The sequence below is a fragment of the Carica papaya genome, chromosome 7, assembly GCF_054855325.1.
Source record: "Carica papaya isolate Zhongbai chromosome 7, ASM5485532v1, whole genome shotgun sequence".
NCBI lineage: Eukaryota > Viridiplantae > Streptophyta > Magnoliopsida > Brassicales > Caricaceae > Carica > Carica papaya.
Window position 1 is genome coordinate 15,194,260 of NC_142315.1, and position 24,903 is coordinate 15,219,162.

At 32.6% G+C, this 24,903-nt stretch overlaps 1 long non-coding RNA gene across 1 annotated transcript; it reads right to left on the reverse strand.

Annotated features, from left to right (window-relative positions):
* Nucleotides 1–23,667: 23,667 nt before the first annotated feature.
* LOC110813854 (uncharacterized) lies at nt 23,668–24,608 on the reverse strand. Its single transcript, XR_002539548.2, has 2 exons — nt 23,996–24,608; nt 23,668–23,903 (listed from the first exon to the last, which is right to left on the reverse strand). It is a non-coding gene; the product is annotated as an uncharacterized LOC110813854 (long non-coding RNA).
* Nucleotides 24,609–24,903: the final 295 nt, after the last annotated feature.

The window sequence follows — 24,903 nt, forward strand, 5'->3', positions numbered from 1 at the left end:
TAAAATTCCATCATTCACTAATCTCTCAATTCTTTTCCTAAAGATATGCCTAGCCTTTTATGCCATAAAAATGAAGAATTTTCATTAATTAAGCCATGTTTTGATCCAATATTTGAATGCAAGATAACTAAAGCTTGTGCAAATTCATTATTCAAGAAAATTTTATATAAACCATCATATAAAATACAAGAACCAACTGTCATTGAATTAAACACTAAACTTACTTTTTCACAACCAAAATAAACTGAATATCTAACATCTAATTTAGATAATGAAATTAAATTTCTAGAAATGGAAGGAATATAAAAAGTGTTCAAAAGATCCATTTGATAACTAGTCTCTAATAGCAAGTGATAGGTACCTACAGCTATCACTTCTACTTTGAGACGATTTCTCATATAGAGGAACTTTTCACTTTCTTTCAGTTTCCAAGATGTAAGAAATCTCTGCATTAAATTAGTAACATGAGTTGTGGCTCTAGAATCAATCCATCAAGTATTAAAAGGAATTTCAGCAAGATTTGATTCATAACATACAAAAGAAAGATTCATACCTCTTTTTTCGAACCAAGCCTTACGCTTATTACACTCCTTTTTCACATGACTTTTCTTGCCACAAAAGTAGTAACTTAGAGTAAATTTTCCATCATGACTCTGGTTATTCTCCCCTAGTTTACTCTGTTTTGTTGGTGGAATATTCTTTACTTTTCTAGTTTTGCCTTTATTCTTCATAGCTCCATGAGTAGTACAAGGGAAAAATTATGTCCGTCTTACTTTAATCTCATTTCCCCTTGAATACACTTGCTAGTAAGCCCATTCATATTTTACTATTCATTATCAGTGTTATACTGAAATTTGAATAGAGCAAATTACGAAGGAAGTGAGTTAAGGACAAATTGAACTAAGAATGACTCATCCATGTTCATGTCCGATGCCTTAAGTTTTGCAGCCTTTTTAGCCATGTTTAAAATGTGTTGCTGAATTCCTTTATGAACATCATATTTCATGGTGGTCAATTAAGCCATCAATGTGTCTGCAAGAGACTTATCAGTGCATTTGAAATGCTCATCCACAGATTTCAGAAATTCTGAGGCTATCTCAATTTGAGGGAGGGAAGTTTTGATGTTAGTGGCAATAGTCATTCCCATAATCATAAGACTGAGTTTGTTTGACCTTGTCCAGGTTTTGAATTGTTCCTTGTGCTCCAGAGTACTATCATCGCTAGCTTCAGGAGGTTTTTCAATTATCAAAGCCAGATCAATATCTAATAACCCCAGTGAGAGTTGGACCCTTTTATACCACTCTGCAAAATTTGACCCATAAAAGGTTGTCATTCCAAATGCAAGAGAATACAAAAACAATGCTCACAGTAAGGTCTCAAGTATATTTATAATATTAAATGTATAAATGATGAACTATTGATATCACTATAGTTTTTTCTTTGGGTAAAATGTTAGCATATCTAGTGTTTACTTAAAGGGACTCAAAATACATAATATTTTGTGTCATTTATATGTTACTTTTGGGTAAACATCTAAATAACACAAAATAAACTATCAATTCATAATTAGTAGAAAGTGACTCTCCTTTAAGTTAGTCTCAATCTTATAATTATAAAAATATATATATATATTATTCCTTTATAAGTCTCCCTTAATTCTATAATATAATTTAACTAACGTAAGACTCATCAACTTAGGTTACTTTTAAAACTAGCCATATTAATAAATCTTAGGTCATAAAACTACAAAACCATAATTTGTATAAAACATATATATATCTATTTATATTTATAAAATTAACTATAATTTAACATATATATATAAACTATTAATGTAATATATACATATATATAAACTGTTAGTATAATATATATATATATTTAAACTGTTAGTGCAATAATATATGTATAAATTATTAATACAATAGTATATATATATAAACTGTTAGTGTAATTATATATATAAATATATAAACTGTTAGTATCATATATATATATATATATAATGTTAATATAATAATATATATATAAACTCTTAGTAATAATATATACATAAATATAAACTATTAGTATAATATATATATATATATAAATTGTTAGTAATAATATATATATACACTGTTAGTAATAATATATATATAAATATAAACTGTTAGTATAATATATATAGATATATAATGTTAGTGTAATAATATATATATATATAAACTATTAGCAATATATATATATATAAATATAAACTGTTAGTATAATAATATATATATATATAAATTGTTAGTAATAATATATATATATATAAACTGTTAGTAATAATATATATACAAATATAAACTGTTAATATAATATATATATATATAAACTATTAGTAATGATATATGTAACACCCAAATAAATAAATAAAAATTTTATTTATTTATTTATTTTTTATCTTTTTTTTATTTATTTGATTTTTTTTAACTTAGTTTAATTTAATTCAATGAAAATATAAATAATAAAAATGATAAAATTGGGTAAAAATATTATTATGACTTAATTGAAATTGATTTTGAGAAAAATGGGTGAAAATTTAGATTCTGGGGGTGTTTTTGAAAAGAAAATTAGGAACCAATGGTCAAAACGTAATTTAAAAAAGTTGTGTCATGTCAGCACCACGTCAGCAGCCACGTCAGCGGCCCGGTCAGCAGCCCCAACCAACCAGGATGCGCCGCGTGGCAAGGACACACTGACAAGGGGACAGGCCACGGGGGCGATCCGCGTGCGTGCGATTGGACGACCCAGATCCGTTCTCGCGCGCACGGACGGCCCAGATCAAACGTGCGCATGGACGGCCCAGATTCACGCGTACAGACGGCTCAAATTCACGCGCACGGACGGCCCAGATTCAATCAGGCACGGACGGCCCAGATTGCATCGCGATGAACGGCCCAGATTTAATCTCAATTAAATCGCGATCGAACGGTCTAGATTCAATCTTGATGGACGGTCAAGATTAAAAGGCAAATGGTATAAATACCCCCACCCACACCTGACCAAAGAAACCCTAGCCGCCAGTGCTCGCCGGAGAAGAAGAACCAGACGCCGGAAGAGCCGGCCGCCGCCACCCGTCGCCGCACCAGGGAAGTTTCCGACCGCCGATCGAGGTAATTTTTCTCCCCCTTGCTCGTTTTTCGACGCTGAGTCCGCCTATGGCCAAACCGGAGCAAAACTACTGGCCAAACGACCGAAAAACTCAGCCGAAACCCAGCGGCGCCGCCGCGCCCCTCCTCAGTTTTTGCCTCCGATGAGGCCCTTCCCGGCCTCCGTTTGATGCAAATTTTATACCACTGTGATCACCGTTCTTTTCTCTACAGGTTGATCGCAGCCAAACACCAAAACACGACTCACGCCGGAGGAGCCGCCGTACCCGAGAGCACCGCCGCCGGTAAGTTTTCAGTTTTTCGTGATTTTTCAGCCCACCGAGGGCCCTAGGGTTGTTTTATCGCAGGGACCGATGCAAGCGTGGCTGAATTCGGCCGAAAACGGCCAACCCGAGGTGAATCGCCGCCGCTTGCGGCGGCGCCGTCGCCGGAGCACGGCGGAGCCGCCGTGCCAGAATTGCGATATTGGCCGAAAGGGGCCATAGGTCTAATTTGGGATTTTTTGGAACACGTGCAGGTACTTGTAGTGTGTTTCAGCTCCCCGGAAAAAATTCAGGAAAAATTAGGGACAGCCTGTAGGCGCACTGTAGAGCCGTATTCAGACCCCGAAACAAGTAAGGACCCCTCACCCTATTTCCTATCACGGTATTAAAGTTCAATAAATGATAAAACGGTGTTTCATGAATCAATAGATGTGTGAAATTGTTTAAGGTCGCTAATGGAGCCCGAGTCTGGTGTATTTGTCGGTCAGTTGTTTTTTGTTCTATTTTACAGTTTTAAATACAGTATGATGTCTGATGTTCTCATTTCATAGTTTCGTGTGCATATATCACTGTTTTATTGATTATGGGTTGAATGACTGAGAACCCAATGTTGTGTGTTGTCTTGTTTGGCATAAACTACTGGTTTGCATGTTTGTGTGTGATTTGATGATGGTGACTGAGGAAGAAAGAATAAAAGGTTACGTGAATTGATAAATGGATAATGTGGACAGTCTGACTAGATATCCTGGGAGATGGTGGACGGACCGGGTCCGTAGGGAACCCTACCGAGAACGTGGTCTTTCATACCGGACGGGGTTTGGAGACCTTCGGTGTTTTGGTGCCCATACCGGACGGGGTATTGAGGTTCATGGTTTTGGCGCCCATACTGGACGGGGTATTGGGACGGCCCGTTTCACCCTCATACCGGACGGGATATTGAGGTTCATGGTTTTGGTGCCCATACCAGACGGGGTATGGGGACGGCTCTGGAATGAGGTTATAAATGTTAAGGGTTCACGGGTAGCAGGACCTCTATGGATCCCCATGGATACTAGTAGGCTGGTGAATGAGGAAAATATGTTGTGTAATGGTTGAAATGCAAAGGCGTGGTAAGTATTATGTTATACAGTTCATATGATTTCATGATGATGATAATGTTATTGCTTTCGTATGTTGTTTTATGGATCTCACCGAGGTAAGTGGACAGTAAAGGATTTTATTATTGATAAAAGAATTTGTTATAAATTATGCTCCATTGGTCTTTTTGTGTTTTCTACCCACCTTTACCTCCGTGGCGGTGAGACAGTGTGATGTCTTTACTAAGCTGGTGTAGCTCATTCCTTATTTAACCATTTCAGATCAGGAAGACATTGTTCCCGAGCCCGTTCTGCAGGAAGACGGCGAAGGGGACGCCTAAAGACTCCGTAGTTATATTTATAGTTTTTATTTTGGAGTTTCTCTTTTAGTTAGTTTGTTCTTTTATACTTTGAGCACGTTTTTGGTTTTAGTGTAAGAGATGTTAATCAAAATTTTTATTACGCTTCCGCATTTAACATTTTTAATACACATATTTCATTCTAAATTTCCGGGGCCGTTACAATATATATAAATATAAACTATTAGTATCATATATATAAACTGTTAGTAAAATTCTAATATGTGTGAATTTAACATTGCTTTGATACCAAATGGAACAAAATTTTATGTGGAAGTCATCTTTTTATTGAATTCAATACATCTAAAGTTAAAAAAGACAACAGAACATTAAAGCTACATGCCGTTATGAGATGATGCAGTCATAGCATGATTGAGAGATCCCTTGGAGATGACTTTAATTTTCTGACTCACTTCTTCTCTCTATCTAACTATTATACACAAAAATTTGTAATTTTAGTTGATGGAAAACACCTTGAAAGGAGAATTTATGTTTCTTTTATAGATGAGAGGAACGACCAAAGCACATTCAACGTAATTGAATGTGATAATTGTTTCTATTATTATAGATTAATACTCATAAAATACAATAATTTTATAATTTATTTTAAGGTTACCCACTCTATTAAGGTACCTTTTCCTTTATAATAGTTATCTATTATTTTTTGTGTCCTTTAAATTAGGTTCAACTGTTATAAGTGGATAAAAAATAAAATATTAAGTTAGTGGTTAATCCATTAATTGTTTAAATTAACAGTGAGATGTGTAGAAAAGTTAAATTAATTTTACATTTACGGCTACAAGTAAAATGCACAACAAAAGTCAAGTCAATCTTTAATTAATAGTCTGCAAGTAAAATGTGTAGGAAAAGTCAAGTCAATTTCTATTTATAGTATATAAGCAAGATATGTAACAAAAGTTAAGAGAAATCTCAATTCCATGGTCTACAAATGAGATGCGCAACAAAATTCGACTCAATCCCAATTTTATAATATGTGAGTGAGATTTACAATAGATCTTTACATCAATATTCTGCGAGCGAACAATAGATCTTATCTACATGAATATTCTACGAGTGAAATATTTTAAAACCCTATTTTAAGCTAGAGGCACAACAATATTTAAAACTTTACTATAAGTGAAAAGTGCAACACCTTTTAAAGCCATAATGTAATCGAGAACTGTAGCAATCTTCAAAACTCCATTGTAAATGTGACCTGTAGCGACCTTTTCAAATCCTACTGTAAGTGAGATGCATAGCAACCTTTTAAACCTTAACATGAGATAGATGCGCAACAACCTTAGAAACCCTATTGTGAGCAAGATGGGTAGCAATCATTCAAACCTTACTTTAAGTGAGTTACTCAACAACCTTTTAAATCCTACTATAAGCGAGTGCACCCTAACCTTTAAAATCCTGCTTCAAGTTAAATGCGCAACATTACTTAGATACATGCTGCAAATAAGATGCACAACAACATTCAATTCAAGTTCACATGAGTAGGTTATGAGGGTAATTGAGGCGGGGAGCTCTAGGATAAAAAACACCTTGATTATGAACCCATTATCCTTAGCTTATAGAGATTTAATTTTCTAAGTTAACCCTTCCTACTTGAATCACAATCAACAAAGTGAAAGCTACAATGTAATTGAGAAAATAAAAATAGATTGAAAAGATGCCATGACTTACCTAATAAGATGATTCAAGATTCTACAGCTCAACAAAATGGTTAAAGTAACATCTCTTGAAGAACTCTCTCTCTCAAAATTAGGAAAGCTAATTTACAAAACAAATTGAATAATTTTATTGAACTTGAAATTTGTGAATTACAACCTAAGGTGAGACTTTTATATGGGTTTTCACCAGATAAATTCTACTAAAAAGTAAATACCATAATTTAATTAAAATTCAAACTGAAATCTAGACTTATCTAAATCCCAAACCCAAATTAATAATAATATAATCCTAAGGATAAAAATAAAATATTAATTAAATTTAATTAATCTTCCTTTTTTTGGCCAATTGGACTACAACTGTTCCTTTAGTGTAATTCCTCTTCTTGTTGCAAGTCATCCAAAAAAAACATGTGAAAAATAAGGCAAAAATGTTCCCTTGTTGCATAAGGACTAAACCTGCACGGGCAAGCCTCCGGGTTTCCCTTGCCACAGGTTGTGATGCATTAAGACTTTCTCTTTTGTTCTTTGCTTCATGTAGAATCCTTGAGGATGAATATTATTATACATAAATGATTAAATTAATAAAAAAATATTTTGGAAGAAGACTTATGGTGCATTTAAACCTCTTCTGTGTGAGTTAAACTCCTCCTCTCATGTGTTAATCTTCTAACATGATCTTTTATGTCGTAGGACGCCTTTTTCCTTCAAGCTTCATCCTATTCTCATCTAGATCCTCTTGCCACAAGTTAAAGTAAAAAACAACTCAAAAATTCCACCTGAAAAAGTAGGAATCGATGAAGATGACCCTCATGTGTGACATCCCAAATGCTAATTAAGGCATAAGGGTGCTAGATACGAAACAGATTAGAGTGCATGATAAAAATTGTATGCAGTGGAGCAAATTATAATAAATCCTTTACCAAAATATATGAATTCTAATTACACATATATAATTGAGGCCAGAAGTAGTAACAAAATACAAAATATCAAAATAAAAAATGATCACTTCTTTCACTATGCGAATGGACTCATCAGAGTGCGGGACAAGTCATGCACTCAAGGTTTGTGGATCTTTGGGATCTTCATAGACTTCAAGGGGAAGTTCAGCGATCGGTTCCTCATTATTTTCTTCATCTGGGGGGCATGGAAGTAGGTGAGTTCCATATTCTCAGTAAGAAAAATAGTATCTAAAAAAAATCATAAGATTTTAATAGTGAATAATTATATCATCAGTACTTACCATCGGATCACGTCAGATGGTAGAGTCTTTTCTTACTTTTTGAAAATAATTTTATTTATTAAAAAAATATCAAATCCATCATATCATAGTTACAACAATCAAATTAAATCATGTGCAATAATAGAAAAAATCAAATAAATCATAAAATGCTCATATTTTTGTTGGGCTTTCTAAATAATTGTATAAGAAATGTAAACTCTAAACTCTATTATTTCGCTTCCGCATTTAATTTATAATTCTATTTCCATTTAAGTTCCAGACCTTTACAATAGTAATTAGGTAATAGTTTAAAGTGCTAAAAGAAATAAACTTGTGGCAATTGATTTTTTATTTAATAAACATATAAATAAATTAATAAATTTTGTTTTGAATAGAATAGATAAGATAAAAAAATTAGATGTTGAATATAGAAATATAATTAAATGTGATTGAACGCTTTAGTAACTAAAATAGTCGTAAAAACAAGACGTGCATGGAATATGATTGTATGAAACTCTCGGGTTCATTACTGACCTGAGAAGCCTTAGTTGTTGTGAGCTTCTTGTTAATTTTGGGATGATTTTTGGAGCTCAAATCGGAATCTTTTCGCTCTAAATTCTATAAGTATGATTAGTAACCAACCTAAAGCCTTCATATTATCATTTTAAAAGTGTTTTCATTAAAATTTTTATGAAGTTATATGCATGTGAACAAGGGAAATGAGATTTTTAGTTATTTTTACAATTTTTCATACTCATTTCCTTGTTGGATTATTGTGAATGCTTGGTTATATTTTTGTATAATTCTAAAATATGTTAGAAAGATTGAAAATGTATGATTGAAGTTAGATGGGTTAAGAATATTTAAAAGATATGGTGAAATAAGAAATAAGTAAAATTTTACGAAATAAATATAACACAAATAAAAAACAACTTAAATAAATAAAATTAGGTTAAAAAATGTTTTAAAGAAATAAAAGAAAAATGATAAGTGAAATAACATCAATAACACTAAAGGCCATAAAACATATAATAATAAGTAAGTAACAGAAGAAAATAAAATTTAAGTAAAAAGTACTTTGAATGAAGAATTGTTTAAGCAAAATAACTAAGTAATGTAAGGATTAGTTAACAAATTAGTTAGCAAATAATTATGTGAATAGAGGAGTAAAAAAGGTGGAATTAAAACAATAGTTAAACAAAATAAATTAGGAGAATAAAATTTAAGGAGTAACAAATAAAAATAAAATACATAATTGATTAAATAATAAAAACGATAAAAATGTTAAATTGGATGAGTGAGTTGTAAAGTGAAGAAGAAATATTGCTAAGAAGTCAATGAAACTAATAAGGAGATCTGAAAGAAATAAGAAATAAATTTAAAATACCAATCTTCTAAAATAAAACAAAATGAAAAAAAAGAATACAAATATTAGAACAAGTAAAAATTTAGGGACAAGTAGTTTAAAATTGTATGGCTGAAATTCAGCATGTGATGAACCTTACTATGAAGTGAATGAAAGGCTATCCAAACATGAATAGGATATGTGTAAGTGATGTGGGTTCCTTGGCGATGTACTGTCGTGGCCAATTCAATATGTGTGTTATATGTTCTTGCCATGTTGTAATGAAAATTCTTATCCCACAATGGTACAATTTATTAAATGGATTCATACATTACGATATAAAAAAGAAATTACTAAGAATTAACAGAAATAAAAAACTAAATAAAATAAAAATAAAAACTTTCAAAATAAGAGACTAAAAATTTAATATTCAAATTAATTAATTATGTCCTAGAAATTTTTTCTAATGAGGTATGAAATCTGTTTTGATGTGACCTATAAAAGAATACAATATGTAAGTAAAAAATAAAAGAATGAAAATCCGTGATAAAGAAATAAGAATTTGAACGAAATTAAATTAAATGTGAGATACAGTAGAAAGAAGAAAAAGGAAAACTTAGGAATTTGTATAATTACTCTAGTCACAAGGAAAAAATTTTTTCCATCCCTGATTCACTATATGCTTTATGTGCTCATGTCTAGGACATAATTTACTTTTTATACTTACTGAGCACTTATAAAGCTCACCCAATCATATTATAACCTTTTTAAGATCAAGGGGATCTGGAGCCAAAACTAGGTTAGTGAGGGATGAATAATAATGCCCAAGTTGGAATTTTATATTTTGTACCGCACAGATAATGTTATAGTTTATTTTTGGCCTTATAGTTTACACCTCATGTTATTGCAATATTATAACAATATGTTCAAATGATGTATAGTTTAATCATTACTATATTTTATGTGTGTTACAGGCTAATTCCTTGAATTACTCAGTAGTTGATGCTGTAATCCCTCAACGGAAGAACAAATGTGTCACAAAATCTCAATTCTCCAAACCATGATCAATGTATACCTATTCATATTTTTTTTATTAATTTTTAAAAAAATTTCATGGATATTTAGTCCTAACTGTATTGAAAGGTGACTACTTTAGTAATCAATCCAACTCTTTCTCCAAATTTGATTCTTGATTTAATTAGGTCTAATATTTCCATATTCTTTCCAAACCACTATATAAAATCCTAATTTAGAGTGATTGATTATTATGTATCGATAATTTATCTTTATATATTTCATATAGCATCTAGAATATATGGAAGTCATCCTATATTTGTAATATCAAAGTTAGAGAATTTGTGAATAAGATAAATAATATGCTAAGCTTAATTATCAATGAAGCAACTGACATAATAGATCCTTAGTTGATAATAATAACATTATTATTTAAAAATTTATATCGAGTCAATCTAGTGTTTTTGTTACCAACAAGCACCAACATATTTTGTTATAATATTAATCTCGTAAATGTTGTTTGAGATCAACATCCTCTTTTAGGTAATACAATATTTATTGTTATTTCTAAATTTCATGGTCTCTTCTCATAAATCTTATGGATCAAACATGTTTTATTATTAGTGTTTACAAACTTTTGTGTTCCCGATACTATAAGCATTTTTAGTTTCCAGTCTTACTACATATATATGGCAAATGAATTTTTATGATATGATTGTACAATAAACAACCAATAATATCTTTAATAGTTATGAATAACATTTGTAACAGTCCAAAACTTAAAAGAAAATAAAGACATGAATTGAATGTGGAAGCAGAATAATAGAGTTAGGGTTTACATTCCTTACACAATAGTTTAAAATACCCAATAGGGCTATGAGAATATCCATTCTAAAAGAACAAACGAAAATCAAAGAAATAAACGAAAAGTAAACAACTGAGTATCTAGGTGTTGAACTATTCACAATCCTCTTTTTGATCGAGATCAGGGTCTTGGTCCTCTTGATCCGAAATAATTAATGAAAATGTGAGCTATAATAGCCCAGTAAGAATATCACACTACTCACCGATACAGAAATTGAAGGTTGGTAAAAATTATAAAAACAACCAATTAAGCTTTTAATTTAAACAAATTCATTTATCATAAGAAAAATCATTTATTGCATGTATTTATGTTGCGAGATTTTCAAAATCGACCTATAGAGACAATAACCCAAATAACATTCCAATCTCATATTCAAGTGAGTAAAAACAATAATTTTCTATTTTTATTTGCCTATTGGTATTCCTGGGGGCTCATAGGGATGTCCCACTACGCGTGAACCAATATTCAACATTGTCAACTAACCGACCGTTCCCATACCCCATCCGGTATGAGTGTTAAAAATATCATCCCTTAATACCCTGTCTAGAATGATAGTGAATTGGATCGTCCCCATACCCGGTCTGGTATGAGTGTTAAAAATACTAATACCCCGTTCGGTATGAGGCAACGTTCACAGTACAATTTTCTATATACTCGGTTCGTCCACTATCTCCCAGGATATCCAATAAGGCTTCTATTCATTAATTCATATGACCAATCAATTTTTCGTTTGCATATTAGTTACTAATTTCACAATCAACCGTGAATCACATAAGACAAATAATATATACATTAAAGAAGCATAATTGAATCATTTAACCATTCTAATATATCTTCATGTATTTAAAGCTGTAAATTTAATCATTAGTTAAACAGGTTAACAATTAAATTATTAACTGATTTCTGACTCCATTGGTAACCTATAATTATTATCAAAGTTTTCTAATGTACACAAAATACCATATTACTGACTATTAAGTTTCAATTCCATAATAGGGAATAAGGTGAGGAATTTTTACCCGAATCAGTATCAGAAACACCAAACTTTCTACTGCACCTACTGGCGATCCCCGGATTTTCTGAATTTTTATGCGGAGATTAAAACACACTTCACGTACCTAAAAATACCAACAAAAAAATCCAAAATTGGTGTTAAAAACCCTTTCTAGTCAATTTTGAAATTCTGGCACAGTGGCACTACCGTGCTCCGGCGACAGCATCGACGCCTGTGACGGTGATTTGCCTCGGACTTGCCATTTTTTGGCTAGTTTTGACCAGTTTCGATCGATTTTATATCCATCCCTGTGAAAAAATACATTAGAGGGCCTTGGTTGGCGTAAAAAAGTCGAAAAATAAAAATCTACAGTCGTCGAGATTTTCCAGAGCGACGGCTCCTCCGGTTCACCTTTGTAGCTGGGCATTTTTCTTCGGTCAACCTATAGAAAACAGAATGGTGAACACAATAACAGCTACCAAGTAAGTATCGACATGGCTCCGTATGAGGCGTTATATGCCCGCCCATGTAGATCACTGATCTGTTGGGAAGAGGTGGGTAATAGAAAATTGTTCGACCCATATCTTGTGGAGGAGACTACAGCTAAAATAGTTAAGATCAGGAAGAACATCCAGACAGTTCAGAGCTGGCAGAAGAGTTATGCGAACTCCCAGATGAGGGATTTGGAATTTGAGAAAGGTGATTGAGTATTCCTTAATATCACTCCTTTTAAGGAAATCAGTAGGTTTGGTAAGAGGGGACATTAAATCTCCAGTTTATTCGACCATTTGAAATTTTAGATAAAATTGGTATCGTCGCTTATAGACTGGCACTACCTCCAGAACTATGTAGAGTCCATAATTTGTTTCATGTGTCCATACTACGCAAGTAAAACCCGGACCTCTCTCACATCTTAGCCCACAAGCCCCTTTGACTTCAGGAGGATCTGTCCTATGAGGAGGTACTGGTGGGTATTGTGGACTGAAAGAGCAGAGAACTCTGCAACCAGAAAATTTCCTTCGTTAAAGTCCTATGGCAGAATCACACACAGAGAGAGGGCACATAGGAGTTAGAATCAGACTTCAGAGCTCAGTATCCCCAACTATTGATTGAGTGAGAGAGAGACAAATTTGAGGGATCAAATTTCTTTTAAAGGAGGGAGAGTTGTAATACCCGGGTCCGGAATTTGACGTGGGATTAATTTTAAAATTAAAAAAATATATATATAGAAATATAATTTTTAAATTTATAAATTTTTATTTAATGTAAAATTAGGAACAAAATAGGTGGAGGATGAAATTGAAAATAATTTTGGAAAAAATGTGTGAAAATTTGGGTTTGAATGGTATTTTTGAAAGAAAAATCAGAATTTGGGAGTGAAAATATAATTAAGAAAAATTGCACCATGTAGGACTGCCCAGTCAGCAACCCCGATGAATCGGAACATGCTGCGTGGCAAGGCACGCTGACTCGGTGCCACGCAAGAGGCCACGCTGGTAATCCGCATGCCCGCAATTGGATGGCCTGGATGCGTTCCCACGCGCGTGGACGTTCCGGATCCATTTCTTCTTCAGGCGCAATCGGACGGTCGCTATTAAATACGATGAACGGTTCAGATTCGTTCTCTCTTTAAACGCGATCGTACAATCAAGATCAAATCGTAATGAACGGTCCATATTTATTTTTTCTTTAAACGCGATCGGATGGTCGAGATCAAACGCGATGAATGACCTAGATTTAAGGGAGACGAGTATAAATATCTCGCACCACATCAAACCCTAACCGCCAGCCTCCCGTTGGAGAAAAAGAACCAGTCGCTGGAGAAGGGAGCCGACCACCGCCCACTGCCACGCCAGAGCCAGATCTGACCTCCAAAAAAGGTAAAAAAATTCTTCTATCCACTTAAAATTTGATTACGAACACCTTAATGGCTAAATCGGAGCAAAAAGAATGGCTGATGAGCCAAAAACTGTAGGTAAAGCCCGGCGGCGGCATCGCTGGCAAAGTCCAAAATCGCCTCCGCTGAGTCCCTTCTTGTTTTCTATTTCGTGTGATTTTTCTACCATCATGTTCACCATTCTGTTTTCTACAGGTTGACTGAAGAAAAAATTCCAGCCGCAAAGGTGAGCTGGTGAAACCGCCACACTAGAAAATTCTGTCACCGATAAGTTTTGTTTTTTGACTTTCTTTGGCCAAACGATGCCTCCTAACGTGTTTTTTCATAAGGATGGGTATAAAACTGATTGAAACTTACCAAAACTGGCCGAAAATGGTCAGGCAGAGGTAAACCGCCCCTGCGGCGGCGGTGCCACTGTGCCAAAATTTCGAAGTTGGCTGGAAAAGGTTTTTAACATCGATTTTGAATTTTTTGATGTATTTTTAGGTGTATGAAGCGTGTTTTAATCTCCACATAAAAATTCAAGAAACCAGGGATTGCCAGTAGGCACAGTAGAAAGTTCGGTATTTCGGACACATATTCTGGTAAGAATCCTTTACTTTATTCTCTGTTATAAAATTAAAGTTTAATTATCAATAATACGGTATTTTGTGTAATTTAAAAAATTTCGAGAATTAATTACAGGTTACTAATGGAGGTAGAACCGGTTATTTATTATTATTTATCTTGTTTAACCGATTGTTTGATTTTACAGCTTTAAATGCATAATAATATACTAGAATTTGTAAAATGATTCAGTTGGGTTTCCTTGATGCATGTATTATTTTTCTTGCATTGATTTACGGTTAAATTGTAAAATTAAAAATTAAATGTAAACGAAAAATTGATTGGTTAAGTGAATGAATGAATGGTAGCCTTACTGGATATCTTAGGAGATGGTGGACGGATCGGGTACATAGGGAATCCTACTGTGAACGTCGCCTCATACCAGACAAAGTATCGAGGATTGGTATTTTTGGCGCTCATATCGGACGGGGTATGGGAACGATCCGTTTCACCCTCATACCAAATGGGAGTATTGAGGGATGATATTCTTGGCACTCATACTGGACAGGGTATGGGGACAGTCGGTTAGTTGACAATGTTGAATAATGGTTCACGCGCAGTAGGACATCTCTATGGGCCCCCAAGGATACTAATAAGTAAATAAATAGGGAAAACTACTATTCTTGCTCACTTGAATATAAGATTGGAATGTTATTTGTGTTATTATCTCTATCGGTTGATTTGTGAAATTGGTAACTAATATGCAAATGATAAATGTATGCAATAAATTATTTTCTTTATGAGAAATGAATTCACTTAAATCAAGAGCTCCATCGGTTGTTTTTTATTATTTTTGTCAACCTTCAGTTTCTGTATCGGTAAGTAGTGTGATATTCTTACTGAGCTAATGTAACTCACCCTTTCATTAACTATTTTAGATTAAGAGGAACAAGATCCAGATCCCGATCAATAAGAGGGTTGTGAATAGTTCACTACCCGGACTCCCTTCAAAAGCTAGTAAAGATCGTCCTAGAATGTTCAGCATATTGCCTTTTATTTATTTTCTTGATTTTATTTGTTCTTTTAGAAGAGTCGTTCTCGTATCTCTATTGGACATTCTAAATTATTGTGTAAAGAATATAAACTCTAAACTCTATTATTTCGCTTCCGTATTTAATTCATGACTTTATTTTCTTTTAAGTTCCGGATTGTTACAGTTGGTATCAAAATTACCGGTTTAGTTTCTAGTCTTACTACCCATATATAGCAAATGAATTTATCATGATATGATTGTACAATAAACAACCAATAATATCTTAAATAGTTATGAATAGCATATATAAAATAATGTTCAAAAGGGATTTAATGAATAAGATGAAATTGTCTTAATTATATATCCTTTCACTAAAAAGAAATTGACTTGTAAGGAATATCTTAAACAACTTCATAACCAAAATTGAGAGAAAAAATTTTCTTTATAGCTGTAAAAGAAAAAAATTACTATAACATATATTTCTACTATATGGCTTTTGAATTGCCCTCCAACCATATCTACTAAAAATTAAGATGGATATAGATATAATAGATTAGTTGAACGTTTGTCTTAGAATTAAATGAAGAATAGATCATAATAAGTGATTGGCAAAATCACAAATGCATAAAATTGTTTCAGTGTATCAACTACCAATATTGAAAAAAAATTTAATATTATCTAGAAATCGAAATTAAATTTTTATAAAAAATTAAAATAAATTAATCAAAATAAAATAATTTAAAATTAAATAAACTATTAATGGAGAAGCACCAAAATAATTGATTTCATCTGATCTAATTGATGTAGTTTCACTCTCGTTACTCTAAAATTAAAATAAAATTATAAACTGACCAATTCTCAAAACCTAATTAAGTTCAATACTATTAAATTGCAACTATTGATTCTCGTTGCATCAGTTACTGTAACAAAGAAAAATTAGTCCCACGTGATGGATTGAGCAATAACCAATATATTTGAGAGAGAAATAATCATGTAATATTCAATAAATAAATTCTTAACAATTCCAAATCCTAGCATTCAAGTGCCATAACAAAATTTTTATCCCAAAACAATGCAAGTTGAAAACTAAAAGAAAATTAAATTACTTGAATGTCTTTTTTCAGTTTCTCTTTCCAATTGCTTCTGCTTTAGCTTGGCTACTTCCACGATTCGGTGTTGCAAGCTCGCTCCACTAGTTCATCGCTTTGGGTTTCCACTCCTAATCTGCTCACGACCAAGCCTTCTGCGCAGCTCACACTCGGTCTCCTCTACTTGCATTTTTATCTATCTCTCTATTCCTTTTTTTTTTTTTTTTTTTTGCTCGCTAGCTGCTTTCCCTTTAATAAACGGCTGCTGGAGAAGAGATCCCCTTTTGCATGCCTCCCTCTTTTCTTTTCAGCTCGCCCCTCTTCCTTATTAGCTAATTCTTCTTTTTTTCAATTGCTTCTTTCTTTTCCTCTTCTACTTTCTATAATTTTTTTTTTTTCGTTCTTGTTTTCCAAAACTGGCGTCTGGTTCCCAGCCTCAAAACAATGTCGTTTTGAGTGTTGTTGGGCTGCTGGGTTGCTGCTGCAATTCTAGGCTTGGTTTCACGGGTCTGTTGGGCTTCTTTCTCTTTCCTTCTTCGATCTTCAACCATTTTATCTCTTTTTCTTCATTAATATCACTTGCATCAAAATTTTATTGATTAATTTATTTTTAACTCAAAATTATTTCAAAATAATTCTAAATTTATATAAAAAGGAATATTAAAAATATTATAAAAATATAATACACGGGGGATCCCAAAGCGAAAGGATCAGCCTCTTTTTTATTGGCACTTTATTCTAGCTTATATCTCACATTTCGTTGTGGAGAAATCAAGGGTTTTACTCTGACGCCCTACAGTTCTTGAAGAGGAAAGCATATGACGTACTGTCACCTCCCATTCTCTGATGACTCTCAAAGGAAAAAAGAGATAAGCCCTAAAAAGAGGGAAAAGCCCTCTTAGTTAACTGCCGTCGGTGCTACTTCCTTAATTAGAAAAAGACCCTGATCTATTTAGATCAAGAAAAAAAGAAGATAGTGATTTGGCTAACCTAAGGTACCTTCTCAGTTGAACTATCGTGCGTGACACATGAATCCTGATTCCATAAGCCTATTTCACTCATTGCTCTTGGTGGAAGAATGCCTAAATACCTCCAAACTTAAATTTTTGTTTGTCCTCAAGCAAAAGACCGAAAAGAAACACTTAAAAGCAAACTTTTCCACTACGTTCATCTATTCATCTTAATAGTATTAAAATTTTATTCCTTTCTTATAATTGTTAGTCAGTTAAAAATTTTAAAAAATGTTGTAAAATATAAATAGATTATTAACTCTTATATCACTCAACAAAATTTGCACTATTTCAACACATAAGTTCAATTTCTAACTCTGTATACTTGATTTATAAATTATGTTTTGTTTAACCTTATCTCTTTACTACTTTAATCAAGGTAGTGAATTTAACATTATTTACTATATATCTATATATATAGTTTTTTTCACAATTTATTTTTTGTGAGAGCGTTTTACTCTTCATCTCACATTTTTACTCCAAACATGTTTTTACTAGTGAGTGCGTTTTACATTCCATCTCACCCTATCACTTAAAGTACATATTATTATTATTATTATTCCAAGTGAATGCGTTTTATACTTTATCTCAGTCATTACATGCTAGCTGATTTGTTTTATTCATTCAAACATTAACTTATCAATTGCTGAAAAGGTAAATATCAAACTCACATTTTCTATGTCACAAGTATAATGCCTAGATTAGATTCCTATGTAATTGTCTTTATACTAATTAAGTCAAGAAAAATAATCGCTAATTATTCTAATTATTATTTACAAACATCTCCTATTTTCTTTTCAAAATAATCACAATCTTATCGAAAATAAAATTTCAATTCCATCATGCTTCATTAATTACTTGTGGTAAATGCTTAGCCCCTTTAGTGTATAAAAGAGAGAAGATAAACTTAAAAAAATGGCACTTTAAACTCTAAAGACCCAATATCTCCAAACTTACTATGAAGAGTGTACTCATCGTTTATTAATACATTATGTATAAGAAAAATTATAAAAAAAATAGTGAAGAAATGAAATACTCCACTTGCGTTATGTTCATGTAGTCTGCTTCAAAAGTTATCACTAAAATTTTGCATTGAGAGTTGTTCTCATACAAAGCAGATATCATCATCATCAAAGAGCATATTAGCTGAACCTTAACTAAGAATCCACAAGGGTTAGTGACACAATTATAAATTGAGGAGAAATGCAAAGAAAAAAATATAATAAATAAATAAATAAAGATAAAAATAAATGAGTCAAAAATTAAAGAAACAAATATAACCACCTGTGTTAAAAAATTGTAAAAATTTTAATGAGGTAATCTAATAATTATATTTTGCAGGAACTTTATGTTTCTATATTCCTTAATTGTTTTACTTTAATTTAATAAAAAATAAACAATAATCATATAAAAATAATAATATAAAAAAATAATAAAAAATAAAGAAAGAAAAATATATAATAAAATAATTAACGAAAATGATAATAGAGATTAAATAATTAAAATATTCAAATTAACAATAAGAAAACCTAAATAGAAATGAATAATAAAATATGAATAAAAAACAAATAATCTATTTAAAAATTTTGAATGAAATATTAATAAGAGTTAAAAAAATTTAGTAGCTAAGCAAGGTAAAATTAAAAATAAAATTTAAGAAATAAAAATATTAAAGAGTTTAAAATATAAATAACAAAGTGTCTAATTAAATCTGATTCACTAATTTCCTTGAAGGAATACTGAGCTTAATAAAGGAGCCCCTGGGCTTTGAGTGTGATATTGGGTTCCAGTGTAGAATCAATTTCAATGGTTTGAGGGCTCTGAACTGATTGCTATTCATGGTCCTGGGACTCAAGGACATGAATGATAGTGATCAGAGTGAAATTGAGGGATGGCGACTGGAAAGTATTAAGTAATTGTATGTATTCTTTTACATTATTATATTGTTATTGATTGAATGCACTTCCACCCTTAGCTAGTTGGTGACCTGTGCCTTCTATGAAAATAATGTAAACGACTGCACGTATATGTTTGTAATCAATGAAATATAAATTATATTTAATAACTGACAATAAAAATTCAAAGACGAGGCTTGTGTGTGTGTGTTATGTAAATCTATTGAATGTAGTATTGAACGTCATTGACAATGGTATGAATGTCACCTAAACACATTGAATATAGTATTAACAACTACCGACAATTGTATTATTATAGTGAAAATAATATAGTATGAGAATCATAATTTATTAACTCTGAATGTATCACTGTTTTTATTTAACTTTGCATTAAGGAAAGGATTTCAAAGCATATTTGTGTGATTTTAATATTGCTTATCTTACTAAGTATTAGAACTCGCTCAAATCCAACCCCCTAATATATGCAAATTTTGATGAGTACGTTGAGGATACTTGCCTAGATTCCTTCCAGGAGGATTAGTTATGGAAGCGGACTTTGTAGTTTGATGAACTTTTAGAGGCTAGAATATTTTGTGTATTGGTTATCTCTTTATTTGTAAGTAAATATAGATAGTTGTTGGCCTCACAATATAACTTTTGTATTTTGTATTGTGATGTATAATTCTACTGTCATGTATATATTTTCTTTATGTTTACTCTATTAAGACGTTAGTGTCATATTTAGCATCAGGATGTCACAACAAAATAAATATTAAAATAAAAAAATTACACTTACTTGTAATAGCTTAATAAAATCAGACTTCACGTTTCGTTTATGAAACCCAGAAGTCGAAATTTCAAAATAAATTAAAAATATGAAATTAAAAATAATTAAAACTCTTAATTTGTGAAATAAATTCAAATAAGATTTTTAAGATAATCTAGAAGTAGTGAATTAATGAATCAAATTAAAAATATTAGAAGAAACTAAAAATAAATAAAATAATAAATTAAATAAGAAAGAAAATTATAAAATTAATTTAAAACTAATTAAGGAACATTAAATTAAGTAAATAAAACAAAATAATTAAAATAAATATTAGGACAATTTAAAAATAATATTTAAGCTCAAAAATAAATTAAATAGAAAATTAGGAACCTATCAGAGGTCGTTTGAGCCCAAAACAGGATATGGGGACTTAATTGAATGAAAATTTAGAAAATTGGGACTTTCTGCAATTTTGGAAAGCCTGGCCATGTCAGTGGGTGATGTGGCCACTTGACCAACAACCTCAATCCATGTGACAGACACACGAGTAAGCCTGCACGCGCGTGGCTGCCCTTATGGCAATCCACATGATGCAAATCCAACAATCTGCATGCAGGGAGGAGGCTTTGATCGTGTGGTCAGGATCCTTCCCATTTGTGTTTTTTATGAATGACCATGATCGCGTCTGGGCATACTGATCTGACGGTTAAGAAACCACCTCATACTGAGTGCGATCCAATGGTCCACGTGTGTCGCAATCGTGCAGCCAGGATTTGCTTTCATGTGGATCATGATCCAACGACCAAGATTGTTTCCCACCCAATTTGATCAGACAATCAAAATTTCTTCTTGTTTGAAATTCAAATGAACAGCCTAGATTGTATGAGATCTGATCCAATGGCTGAGATTTCAAATGCGTAAAAAGGCCCTTTTGCCCTTAATGAAACCCTAGATCGTGTGGCCATGATCTAAGGGGTTCAAATCCAAAGGCCAATATCGCATCACGGACATAAAAAGACATAATTACCCCTGCCTTGATCGAACGGCCCAGATGTCACTGAGGAGATCCGATGGCTAGAAGGAAAAACATTTAAGGAAAATCCTAATAGGGTTTTTCTCATTTAGGTGGCACGATTCGGCTTTTCTATTGAGAAAGGAGTGCTACCACATATATAAACCTTAATAAATAGTGCAACAATATGCTAAAATCTAAAACTCAACCATATGTCCCTTGTGCAAGGTTATAGTTAATGAGGCTTACAAAATCTTTAATAACATCTTTACAGTAAATCTTAAATCTACTTTACAAAACAATTTCCCAAAATCATAAAAAGATTCTTCCGTGTCTTCCTTGACCACAAACTTGCTCTTGGTTTTCCTGCTCTAGAATTGATAAAAAGGGAGTGAGCTACCACTTGCTCAGTAAGAATAATTTAAGACTTTAATCTAAAGATCAGAGATAATATACTGATTTAAACCATTACCTTTACCTTAAGCTTACTTTGCCCTTCACAACCATCTAATTTTCACATCCTACTACAACTACGTCCATCTTACTAATCACATGTTTTCACTTGCATATACATCATTTAATTCAAAGGATATTCATAATTTCCCAATCTCAATAGCATAATGTCATAATCGCATTGATTGCACATATTCCATATAGAATATCTTTCCTTCTCATATATTTCAAATTATCCAAAAGTATTCAATATTACATAACTACATTCTCATAAATTGCTTTTGATTTACTTATAATCTCTTAAACTCAATATCATATTCATATTAATTACATACATTCACACATAACATACCCTTCCTTAAATTCTTATCCGCACATAGAATACCCTTTTCCTTAAACATATATCACGCATAAACAAATATTCACACATATAATATATTTCCTTAAACATGTAGAATACCCTATCTCATATACATATTCACATAACAACATATTCTCACCATTCACAAACACAACCAATCACTTATGCACATAGACTCATTATCGTATCACATAATATCATTCAGTCACAATTACGAAAGGAGATGATAATTCACACTATCAATATGGACCAAATCATAGCTTCTACAAATCAGAGTTATAGTCATAGTTACGATTCACATCATCAACCAGGGACACAGTCATAGTTACAGTCAATAAATGGTCCATGAGATAGAATTCATAACCATGCCATACCGATCCTGGACTGCACATGTATTCACAATTCAATGATAAAAAAAAATCTTTACTGTTAATCCCAGGTATTCTCTATCATAATTTGCCTCATATAATACCTTGAGATTTCTACTTAATTCCTCCTTATTTTATTTTTGGGGCAAGTCCTAATCTCACACTTCTTCACGCGTAAATTACCACCAAGTTCTAGAACTCATTAACTTTTAAAATATCTTAACTTATTTAAGATATTAAAAGATACATCACAACATTTAAACTCCAAATTATTCACATCATGAATGATTTAAATTTCCCTATTAATTCATAGTCACCCAACACTTTCTATATTTTTCTCATTGTATACATTGTTATCAAAATTCAATCAATTGGAACTCCTCTATAATTTTGTAAATAATTTATTCACTCCACTAATTATTGAACCAAATCACATATATAATATTTATTTGAGGTATTATATTCATTAATAATGCTTTGTTTTATATAATTTGCCTTTTCAAAGTTGTAATAAATTTCTTCAACCAATATTCTAGATATCTATCATAATCATTCATGTTCCCTAGCCCATCACTATTCATTGCTTGGAATGTAGTTGACCATGTTTATTGGCACATATAATCCTTAATTCAAATTTACTTTATTTGCTTATGGGTTAGAGGCCTAATGGAAAAATCCATTAGTTAATTTCTCAATATTATTAATGTTTTCCTATCTTTGTTTGTTTTAAATTAATGTAACCCATCAAACTAAATTTTATCCTTCTCTCTTAATCCATTTATAAGGGTTGGGCTCACTGAAATTTTAACTACTCTTATTCCCTTCATATGAGCTAGGCCCACTAGATTTAATTTCCTTCTTTTTTTCTTAATTTCTTCAGGTTTGGCCCAATTCATCATTGAAATTCCTTTATTCTTCCTACGGGCTCAACCCATTTGAGTTGGGCCTTTTTTTCCCTCTTTATTTATTTTTGTACTTATTTTTCTTTTTATTAGATTAAATCCACTAAAATTTTGGACCCCTCATTAAGCCCACTTTACTTATGGACTTCATATACCTGACTCCCTTTCTGGATTACAAAGTTATTATATATTTATATATATTTTTACCCTTTCATTTCATTTTACTCTTCCAACTTAACTACTAAGCCCGTTCTACGAATCCTTATGGGCTCTGGCCCAAGTTAGGGTAAATCAAGCCTGGGCCTCATAGGTATAATCAACCTGACCCACATGAAGCCCCCTTTCCATCTTCTTCAATCTCTGAAAACATTAATTGCACTTCACATTCAATTCCAGCTGCCATCTTCATCACATAACAATTAGCCAATTCAAGCTTTGCTCTGTCATCACATGATCCACTAACCGTATTCACAACAATCAATCCTTATTACAATTCTTTAACAAATAATGAATCTAAATCAAATATATTAGCTTAAATCTAGGAATTTAGGGTATAAACTACCCTTACCTAGGTCTCGAATAGATGAAGCTTGTGGTGTGGATTCTCTTCTTCACCTATAGCTGCACACATAAATACCATGCTATTTGTTGCTATATCGAATCCAACGAACATGGTATTTTAATTCAAGTTCAGGGAGGAAAAGTATACTCACTATGGCATTCTTTGTAATGCATCATCGTTCGTAAATGACGAAGGAATTCTTGGCCTTCTACCCTTCGCCATCACGCACTCATCCTTTCTCACTATTGATTTCATGCACCTTTTCTCTCCTCCTCCCTTCTCTCCTGATCAAATAGAGGCTTGGTTTTTTTTTCTTTTTAAATTTGTGAAACCCTAATTCTATTTACAACCAAACATATCTAATCCTAACCGTCAAAATTGGAGAGTGAATCCTCACCGTTGATTTATTTTTCTTTTATCAAAATAACATCGTTTTGATGTTTTTTAAAATGACATCATTTTTGAGCTTCTGATGCTCAATTTCAAAACAACATCCTTTTAAAGCAGATGGGCTGAATTACTTACCTGGGCCTGGATATTACAGAAAGAAAATAGGAGATTGCCCTTGTGCAATCTCCACCAAAAAGAGTGGCTCGTGACGGCCACTACGAGCCCAAGAGAGGTAGAGATCACCACTGACAATCCCACTGAAAAAGAAGAAGTCCCAAGCGGCATGGCGTCGCAAGTCGAAGAAGAGAAGAAGAAGGAGAAGAGGAAGAGAAAGACTGAGGGAGAAGAGAGGGAAGTGGGGTGAGCAAGAGAGGAAGGTGAACCAAGGGAGAATAAGAAAATAAAGGAAGGAAGAAGGAAAGAAAAAAGGGAGCGGGGAACAGGAAAGGATGGAGAAAAGGTGGTGTGCACACCGTCACGAGCTACAGTACTGCATCCACTAGGGGTAGATACGTGGGATCTGCGAATTTTGACGTGTTTGGTGTAATGTCATCATGTGTGGTGGTTGTCGTGAGTGGTTTGGGGTGGCTGACCGTGTTGAGGTGCGCGACTAGGCCGCGGGTTGGTGTGCGGCAGTTTGGGTGGACACTCAGAGGCTGCAACCCACAA